The sequence below is a fragment of the Malurus melanocephalus genome, unplaced genomic scaffold, assembly GCF_030028575.1.
Source record: "Malurus melanocephalus ecotype Western Australia unplaced genomic scaffold, MMel_1.1 scaffold_38, whole genome shotgun sequence".
In the NCBI taxonomy this organism is placed as follows: Eukaryota; Metazoa; Chordata; class Aves; order Passeriformes; family Maluridae; genus Malurus; species Malurus melanocephalus.
Window position 1 is genome coordinate 1,394,716 of NW_026623270.1, and position 11,210 is coordinate 1,405,925.

The following is an 11,210-nucleotide window of genomic DNA, read 5'->3' on the forward strand; positions in this document are numbered from 1 at the left end:
CACAGCACCACCGCCATTGCGGGGGCGAGAACATCTATCAGAAAGATGCTTTGGAGGAATGTTCCCCAGCCTTCTTCAAATCTGGATGGAAACAAAAAATAGCATGGCATCCAAAACGGGAAAGTTAGGTTCCACAGGAAGTCATATTGGCCCTTGAAAGCTCAAGTTGTATGAAATCGGTTTTAAAAGGAATTACGCTGTTTGAAATGTGTTTTCTTCACATTTAAATTAAAGAGAAAGAGCCTGGTATCAACCAAAATGAAATATTAATTCAATGAAAACCAATCAAACTAGTACATAAAGGAAATTAGCAATGCTTTCTTTTTTGGCTTTTGCATGACAATGTTTCACAAATATCACAGGCTGTATTCCACCTACTGTGATGTGAGGGATATATCAAACTACAAAACAACATCTAGAAAASAAAATGGTTAAAAAAGTATAAGCACTAAAAATTACTTTTACCTAAGGCATCATAAGGAATGAGAGAAAAAAAAATAGATGCTAGTGAAATGAAAGCAATCTTTAGAGGGAATAATTAGTGTGACCTTTCTTCCAATTACAGCAGTAACTTCAAARGTGCAAACTCAGATGACTGACAAAACAGAAGATTGTGAGATGCTGAGTGTTTAGATTCTCTTCTAAAAAATTGCTAACACCTGCCAGTGGATATGGATTAATTTAAGGAGAAATTGCAAGTGTGTGATAGACCCTGTCATGGCCAAATGTGTGACCTCAGCACCTAAGTGAGGGGGTTCAGCCTTTGTAAAAATGTGTGCTAAAGAAGGGATCCTTGGGACAGCTCCATAAGCATACATTTATCTTTCCTGAGGGTGAGGATGATGAAGGAATGAAGACTGTTTCTTAAATTTAGCTTTTTTTGTTAATTTTCTTGTGTGACTGTGCATTATGTTCCTACATAACAGAAACCCCTAGATAAAGTTTCAGCCATGTGGAGGTGACAAGCTTACTCTTCAAAAGAGCAACTGAATTGCACATCCAGTAGAAAACTGCTGCCTTTAAAGCATAGTGGTGGCCATTGAAGCCCAATTAGTGCTTTCTATTGCATTTTTATAATTTCTTGTACAAAAGAGTGCAAAATGCTCACTTTGAAGTACTYCAGCACAACTCAGTTTGGTAAGAATGGTACTGGTGACATTTTAGGAGCCTGTACAGAGCAGAGGGATAGGGAAGGATGATGGACTATCCCATACAGCTGTGCTGCACAGCACAGCAGGCAGGAATCAAGTTTCCCAGCCGGCCTGGATGCAGGTGCCATGAGGGAAGCAAAGCTGGAGATAGGTGTGAGCTGTACAGGCTGTCAGAGGTGAAAGCTGCACACATCCCCATACAACAGCCTTCCCCCTGCATGTCCAACTCCCTGCTCCTCCCACAGCAAACAGGCACAAAGAAAACTCCAGTGAACTCAAACTTGTGGTTGGTTGGGATCATTCCAGTCATTCAGCCAAAAGCCAAAGCAGCAGGATCATCTAGTGGCCTGGACCAGCTGCAGTATCTTGGGTAAGGCAAGCCAGAGTTTTGTTGTAGTGGGTCTGGTAGAAGTGGTAACACTCAGAGGAAACAGCCRTGCTATTTCTGGTGAGCTGCAGAAGCCTCAAAGGGTGGACAGTTCCACCCAGCCCAGCATGGGAGTCATGTACTGCCAGAGCCAGTGGCCAGGGTGTTCCTATTCCATGGCTCTGGAGCAAACCCCAGATTGATCCTGAGCTTTACTTTTCTTTTGTGGGGAAAAATGGCATTTTGGAGGCTGTGAGTGGGAATGGAAACAACACTTGATTTCTTGAAATCCCCTATGAGGCTAAATGATCTTGTCTCTGCACAGCTCAAGAGTCAGTCTGCTGCTTCTCAGCAGCTCCAAAGCCTGTACATTCCAAACCTTTGTGGCTTTCAACTGAAACAAAAACTATCCTGTCTTCCAGCAATATATCACACTCAGCAGCACTGCTTACCCCATTGTGATGGCAACATTTAGACTAGTAGAAATGCAGGAATAGCAGTCCTATTGATTTCCAATTTCCAGCAAATATTTTTCCATTAAAATTAACTGTCCAGTTTTACAGAGCTTCACACTTGATCTACAAATACTGTGWCAAAAGCAACCTTTTTCAACTTACTGCTATTTATAATCCCAAGARCAATGCTCATGTAATAAAAGTTTCCTAGTAGAATTAGAAGAGGCACTTYGTGGGCAGGGCTTTACAGTTCCCAAAACTCACATTAAGAGACCTTGGCAACTTCACCAGAAATTTCTTTACATCATTAGGAGACCAAACATATGAAGAAAACGCACTCTAAATCAGTCTTAATCTGATCTTGGCCTGTAAGTAATACTGCTGGCAGGAACAGAGGGAGACATCAGGTTACCTCCTTCTCTGAACTGAACTTGATTTTACTACTTTTCTTCTGGAGGAGGGCAGTCACCTAATCAAGCCCAGAGAGGTCCAGCTACTATTTTTCTTTTGAAATATCTCTTACTGCCATTACTGGCTATCAGCCTGTCCATTACTGCCTCACAGCATCCCATTTCATGGTTCATATACTGAAGTACTGATTAGAAAGTACATATCTTMGGGACTTTGAAGATCATTGCATTCCAACTCCCCTGCCATGGGCAGGGACACYTTTCACCAGACCAGGTTGCTCAAARCCTCATCCAACCTGGCCTWGAACACTTCCAAGRATGGGCCATCCACAGYTTCTCTGGGCAACCTGTTCCMSTRCCTCACAGTAAAGAATTTTTTYCTAATACCTAATCTAAACMTACTCTCAGATTGAAACCATTCCCTCTTGTCCTGTCCCTATGTKCTCTTGTGAAAGGTCTCTCTTCATCTTCCTTGTAGGCTCCTTTCAGGTACTGAAAARCCAAAATTAGGTCATCCCTAAGACCTCTCTTCTCCAGTCTGAACAATCCCAACTGTCTCTGCTTTTCTTCATAGAAGAGGTGCCTCATCCCTGAAATCAACTTGGTGCCCTGCTCTAACAGGCTGATGTCCTTCCTGTGCTGAGGACCCCAGAGCTGGATGCAGCATTCCAGGTGGGATCTCACCAGAGCAGAGCAGAGGGGGAGAATCCTCTCCTTCACCCTGCTGGCCATGCTGCTTTTGAGGCAGCCCAGGATACAACTGGATTTTTGGGCTGCAAGTGCACTTTGCTGGATCATGTCCAGCTTCTCACCCACCAGCAGCCTCCAAGTCCTTCTCAGGAGGGCTGCTCTTGATTTGTTCGTCCTCCAACCTGTGTTGATACCAGAGGTTGCCTCGAGCCAGATACAGCACCCTTGCACTTGGAATTGTTAAACCACATGAGATTCCCTTGAGCCCACTTCTTGAACTTGCCCACATCTCTCTGCATGGCATCTTGTTTTTCAACTCTGTGTTTCTCTACTGTTCCTTAATRAGTCAATTAATTAYRAAGATTTAGCCTGATCATGGGTAGWGACCTAAYACCTGATTTATCCATGCTGGTGTATTCTGGCATTGAGGTGATTTTGCCAGCAAGATCTGTGTCTCCTGTCCATTTCCAGGAAGCAGGATTTCTCAGAAACATAAAAAAGTTTGGTTTCAGCCTATTTCTGATGTAACCTGTACTCCATGACATGCTTTGGATTAGTTGGATTGCTGGCTCTTCTCTTACACAATTTAGCTTCCAGGCAGGAAATAACTGAATATGGAATATTGATTATACACTAATAATGCAAAGTCTTTTACAAACTTTTTGTAAGGTAGATAGCCAACAGCTACCTCATCTTGCTAATAGGAGGGCAACAAGAATTCTGTTCTCACCTGTGAAATGTAAATGGCTCCATCACCATCAAACATTTCCTTGGGCACTYGTGATAACTTGGCTGCTCTTAAACATGTGTTTAAAGTATTTATCTTAAAGAAAAAAAMCTTCAAATTTTGTATTGTCTTAACCTCCTCTAAGGCTAAGCTGAGAGAGCAAAACTCCATGCTTATTTTATTAATGTTTATTGAAGCTGCACTGGGGAGAATAGCAAAATAGCTATACAAATGTACCAGAAGTTGTGTGTTGCTCTTTAAACCTTTATTCCCCTCTTGTTCTTCTTCCCTCCCCCCATTTCCCAAATACTTGAAAATTATTTTTACATTTTAAAGTGGAAAATGCCTACAATTTAATTGATCACTGTAAGCAGAGCAACTGTAYGAAGGCTTTTAGAGGTTTTTAATTMTCTTTTTATGCATTTGACGTMTTTGTTTTGAATTTTTCTTTTCTTTTGCCAGGAGTAGTAGAGAAGAAGACATGGTTGGTTTTGCTTTCAGATAGACCTACTAAGGAGATGTAAATTCTTCTTATGAAGCAATATACATTAATCAACAGAGCTAGAAGCAAAGTTTGAGACCAGTGAGTACAGAGGTGAACTATTTCTACCTTTCTTTTTTGACGCAGCCTGATTTTGGCTCAAGTTAGGGTAGCTTTGGAGCTCTGCTGTGCTACCTAAAATCTACATTTTAAATGTTCTGTTAATCTCAAACTAGCATAAATAAAGACTAGTGTGCTTTCAGCTATTCTTGTGATGAGTTTGGACTCATATCAGTTGATGTTTTAAATTACTTGCCTGAGGAGACAAAAAATAAAATCATTGTTAAAGAAAGAATATTTATCCAGCCCTGTGCTCAGGGCAAAACTAGAATGATTTAGCTTTCTTTTCCTCATCAGCAGGCTGGTTTCTGCAGACATTGCCAAATTTCCAAATACCTTGACTSAAGTTCATAAGAACTTCTTACTTCTCTTGGGAGAAAAAAATTGGAAGGAGAGAGTTTTATTAGACCAGTTGGAAAAGCCAGCAGGATTTACAGCAAAGAGTTTCTCGTTTCTCTGGGTTGTGGTTGTTGTCTTTTGCCCTGTTTTACGAGTACCTCTGCAAAAGGAGGCACTTAGCTGCAGTCAGTGGTGCAGTGTAATCCTGGGAGCTCATTCATWGCAAGTCCTACAAGGGGACCCCTCAGCAATGGCATTTCTACAGAGTCATGTCTCCTCAGGTGTGGGGAAGAATTCATTCTCTTTCATTTGAATTTAAACTAATCTCAGGCTTTTTGCTTTTCACTGAGGGTATCTGCTCTGGTGCTGATGCTCTGTGAAGAGGAATAGCTTTTTGCATACATACCTTTAAGGATAAGTACCATTTTTAAATGATTTCTTATGCTTCGTATATATCTTTGCTAAATTAATTGCAATTCTAGCTGCCTGTCCATGTATCTGTTTCACAGGACACAGACAGTTTAAATGCTTTTTGGCATTAGATATTAGATATATAGAGATAGATATTTAATATTTACATATTAGGAAAAAATTCTTTACTGTGAAGGTGGTAAGGCCCTGAAATAGGTTATTCAGAGAAGTGGTGGATTCCCTGCCCCTGGAAGTGTTCAAGGCCAGGTTGAATGGGGCTTTGAGCAACCTGATCTAGTGGAAGGTTGAAACCAGACGATCCTTAAGGTTCCTTCCAACCCAAACYGTTCTATGAATCTATCATCTTTKCTGTCCACTCTCAGGTCCTCTCATCATCTGGGAGCACCTCAATAATGTAAAACCAGGAAGCTAAATGCATCTTTCATTTCCCAGAATTTGTGAAAAGTCTTGATGTGAGTAATGCACTTCCCAGGTGACAACTAACTTTCTGACACCACCTAAGCCAAACCCTGACTCACCTTTCTCCTGTATCAGACCTGAGAGATGTCTGTCTAGGCTTCCAATTACMATGTCCTTCAGCGCAATTTTTTTTYCYTTCTCCTTTCTCCTTCTGMCTTTGGGTAGAATMAACTCTGRTCCATCACSATTCTTCCTGTYAGAAAGMTRTMCTAGGTGGCTGATCTYGGAAGCAGCAGTTTAGGCCCATAACTGCTGTTCTGTACCTTATGTATTTATTTGACTATGTGGAAGCCAACAAGATTGCTTTGGGATAGAAGGAAGGCATTTCCTGGTCCCTACCCCTCACTACTTKCCCTCTGTCTTGATCTCATTTAGAAACCAGATAGATGGTGGATATAGGTTTTCAGCCTGTGTGAMTTTTGTAAGAAACTGAAAGCCATCCCTCCTGTGCAGCCTTCACAAAGTTCAATAGGCATCCATTTTTCTAAATCTAAATTAACAATCTCTACTTTTTTTTCCCTAATTGGACAGATGGATTCAGAGAGCATACTTTACCTCTGGGTGTAGTTTCCCCCTCTYATTTGTAATGCTAAAATTAGCAGAACAAACACAAAACAGAAGGAGAGCAGGAGGAGGAACTTGGTGCCTTTGGGGGCATGTGTTGCTCTGCAGAGGGGGAGAGCATCCCCATGCCCTACCCTCTGTGCAAGCAGCCTGCATAGCCAGTCAAAGCTATAAATACACACAAGAAACAAAAACRTAGCAGTAAGAGAGTGGCAAATCTACTGCATCTTCTGGACAACAACAGTAATTTCTGTCTTTCCTACAAAATTAAGGTTAACTCACAGTTACTCCATCTGAAGAAAATGCTTCCAGAATTTTTCAACACAGCTAAGTATTGAACCCAAACCTGTTTTCACTGAAGTCAGTGGTAAATTACTAATGCAAACAGGAGACATAACCTATTTTTTTGAGAAGGAAATCTTTTTTTAGTGGAAGAAAATACCTATCTCTAAAGTTTTCAAAGATTCTGCTGAATTTCAAAGCTGAGCTTTTTGCTTTGAATTGATGCAATACATTTTGCTCCTGTATATATATATCCCCGCCTCTACACACTTACACACACAAAATATGGCTTGTATTAAAGCAAATAAAATTTTGTTGAAATGTGGCGTTTATAAATAAAGTGCGTGCATATGAAGTGTATGTAGGTTGAGGGATGAGATTCTTGCCTGCTGATTCGACAGTAAGTTTACTGTAAGATATGCAAGAGGTGATGCTCAACATGATCATCATGAGAATGCCTGGATTTTTCTCCTGAATTTGTTGAGCTGCTTGTTGTTGTCATAGTTTACAACCTAGAATGACAAGCACTCTTACTATGAAAGTGAAAGGAATAAGACAAAAAGCAATGAAATTAAAGTCCCTAAAATTAAAAAATCACATGACCTATTTTCATTAATGGATCAATARCATCCAGGGATACAGCAGCCTTGAAGAAGGAATAAAAAAATGCAAGACCATAAGATCARGTGTAAAAAAATGAAGTCACAGGTACATGATAGAAAAAGTAGCCTGGAAGCCGTGATGTGTTGAAAGATACTGAGGCATCTTGGTGAAAAATCTACTGAGCAGAAACTTCCAGTGGGAAACAACAAGACAGAGTAGAACTARAACTGGCTTTGCTACCCAGGAAGAAGACAGACATTGCTGTGCTCTGTCCCCTATCGTGGGTTTAAACCTGATTTTTTCCCAATCCGAGTCACGGCACCAAAAATGTCGTGGTTTGGACTGTGCTGAAAAGCCAAAAGCACTGTACCCATGATATTCTCTCCCTTTCCCCCACCTGAGAGGGCAGAAGGGAGAGTAAAAGCCCAATAAACACAAAAATTTATGGCTTTCAGATAACATAACATAATTGTGAGAAAGATACGTATGTGCTCCAGAGAATGGTCAGACAGGCTGAATAACTTAAGTTGCAAAATAGATTTATTACTACAAACTACTAAGAATACTACTGCACTGGGGATGGGAACAAAGATAGGGAAAAATTTACAAGGAGAAGAAAAATAAAAACAGACATTTTAAGACACCTGTAATCCTTTCTGGGACCCGTCTCTTTCTCAGGTCCTCCCTCTCCACCCCCCATGTCTTCCCACACACACAGGGGACAGGAATGAAAGTCTAACATAGATCAAACCACTCATTACAGTTGTTGTCCGGCATCATAGGAGAAGTGTTCTTACAGCTCTAAGCTGTGGAAGTTTTTTCCCAAGAAACAGTCAGTGTATAACTGCTGGTGGAGAGGGAGTTTTTTTCTTTACCTCGTAGGAGAAAGGAAAGAATGTTCTTCATGGCCAAACTGTATCGTTTCAGCAGCGTAAGACCACTATCACAAATCTCCTGGCAGAGCACAGCTTCTTCTAAGCAACCACTTACTTCAGACGTAGGGCGGGGGCATCTCTCCCTCCCCGCAGAGCACAATTTCTTCTTAGCATCAACTCACTTCAAACATCGTGGGGTGGCCAAGCCTCTTCCTCTTTTTTTTGGCTCCTGATCAGTTCAGTCCAGTCCTCAAAGGCCAGGTTATTTTCTCAGAGCAAGGTCACTCTCTTTTCTATACAGGTCTCTCATTGCTGAAATAGTCCTTTCAAGAACAACTTATTTTCTCCATGCTCGAGAATCACAGCAACAGCACAGCAACTCATCCCATCTTCTCCTTACTGTGATCTTGGGTCTCCATTTTTCTTCTTACATCTCCTCACCCTCCTGCTCTGGTTTTTTCCCCAGTGCATGACACTAAAACTAAATACTAACAACCTAAAACTACATGGCAGCAGCCCCTATCTTGTTTTGAATTCTTCTTAAGTACTAGATAATATGTCATCACAGAGGTGTAACCAACCTGTGCAATTGGCCCAGGCCTGATGGGCAGYCTGTCCATCAACCTCAGAGCCATAATGGATTGGCTCTAAAACACAGGGGGTAGGGCTCCTTTTGGTGGAGAAGAAGAAGAAAGCTTCTAGAACTTCCTCACAGGAGCCATCTTTATGGTTTCTTGGTCCCATCCCCCCACCACCAAAAAAATCAGACCAAGTAAAACCATGACACCCCTTTGCCAGGATTCACACATTGGAAAAACAGTTAAGAAACTGAAAATATACAGAAAATTAACTAAAATCTCACTGAAGCTCCCAAAAATCTTCTTCCATTCCTTAGCTCTGAGTCAAAGGTAACAGATGAGTTAATTTTGGCCTGTAAATACCTATGGATTAAGTTACAGTAAAAAAATTGAACTGTAAATAAAGTTATGACTCAAACACATCATTGRAAGCAAAACYTGTTCAAATTCATAACTGGAAGGASAACTGCATGGAAAAGGTACATGGTAACCAAAAATGATTGACCAGCTTCCCAAAAGACATGGTGGGTACTCAGGCCCTGCAGGTCCCAAGGCAGGACCCAAGATCCTGATAAGCAGGTGAGTGCCAGCCCAGTCCAGAGCTGTGAGTTTGGCACAGAAATTTCTAGGCAACATTTTATAGAACACAAAATTTCTGTGCAACCTTTTTAGTGGTGGCATTGGCAGTKCTGGGTTAGTGTTTGGACTTGATGATCTTAGAAGTCTTTTCCAACCTAAATGATTCTATGGTGGTTTGATGGTTCTGGCCATTGCATTGGCAGGAGATAGCAGGACATAGTTTTTAAGTAAAAAGGCTTCAACAGAAAGCTAAATTCCAATAATTAATGACAAACTACGATTGTAAGATATTTCAATCAGAAGCACATTTGGCTGTCGCACATGTTGCTCTTACTGCTTCTGAGCTGGGTAAAAAGATTACTCTCCCAGACAAATCCCAAATGTTTACCACCATTATTTTTCTCCCATCTCTCCTTTCTTTTCCTACATTACTTCTTCTCCTTGCTTTACTGCCCTAAACATACCCTAACCCAGTCCTTTCCAAATAAGTGGACCCAAGATMATGCTTTTAAAGCTTTTAACCTCACCTATCTCATTATGGCTTTGACAAGAAAAGGCTTTTTGAATTTTTTGATTTTTTTTCCCATGTTTGCTATACAGCTGTGCCCCATGTTTGTATGAAAAATTTTTGTAATTTCTTTGTAATACCACCATTTACCTTCTCAGTAGCTGACTTTGTAGAGAGGATCTGCACATGTGGTGTATGACCATWCAAGAACACCTGGTTAAATATTATTTGATGCCCAGTTTGGTTATTTAATAGTTACTCTAATAGAATTATTTATACATTTGTATGCTTTTATAAAACAGCTGTGTAGAGGATATGGTATTGCCAGTACATATTACTTTACAAATCACTGTCATTTTTTCAAAGAAACTATGCAAAGTGTTGCAGAAAAACAGTAGGTATGTTGGACAGATTTCCATACTTTCTGACAAAGTTTAAGTCCAGACTACAGCAGAATTTTCTTCTAAACATCAGGAGAAAAGGAACTGTCTGATGCTCCTGTATGAGCTCTACAGATTTGTAGCTGTCTAGCATTCCTAGGCATAAAATTTTTCAAATCAGGCTCACTTCACCAAAGATGSAGTATTCCAAACATAACTAAACAAATCATCGCTTGGAGCACACAGTGCCAATCCAAAGCATGAATACATGTTATTTCAATTTTTGGTGATGACAGGTTTGTTAATACTCATGAGACTGTAGCCTGAAACTCAGGCTTATATAAGCAACCTTTGGACATGTGACTGCACCAGCTGAGCTCAATAACCACGGACTATTTGTGGGGACTTCTGGGAGGAGCTGTATTTAACTCTTTCTGCTGGTGATGCCAGTTTGGGTCCTTGCTTGCTTTATAAGCCATCATCTGTCTCCAGGCATGTTAAGCTGTGTGGGTGCGAGGKGAGAACAAACACCATGCAGAAGCATCTGCCTGTTTGCTGGCTTTTGTTTTAACCAAAGTTTGAATTCCTTTTGTATTAGCCACAAGTCATGATATCAACAAAATACATAGATAATCCCATTTTGACAAAACATTGCAGGGCTGTGCAAAAAGAGAAACTCTATCTCCTGGAAAMCAAATTTCCTTTGAACTTCCAGAAGCTGCAGCTCTTCAATATGAAAAGCTAACAATTAAAAAAAAAAAAGAATCTTAAATGTTTCTTTTAATTTATGAAAACATTTACTTTAAATATGAGGATGAAGACTGATTAGTTGACTTTTAAATTTACTTCAGCTCAGGTTGCATGATCATCTTGTGATTAGGGTGGAGGAAAGTAGGGGAGGGTGAAAATATAAGAGCAGTTGCTTTTGTGCAATCCAGCTTCGTSAATGCATGTGCACAAAACATCCTTCTCAAATTTCCCTCTCAAGAGAAGTCAGAGGCCTCCCAAACTATATTTTTGCAAAAGCTTGGGGGATTTAAATCTTAAATACTCTGTGCTGGTGCCAAGATTTCAACCAGCTGACTTGGGCATCGTTGTGTGACAATGGAGACTGGGAAACACCATACAAACAGAAAATTCTTACCCAGTCCATGATTTTTTTATGATACAGCATTTTGAAGACAAATAATGTTTTCATACACTACTCTAT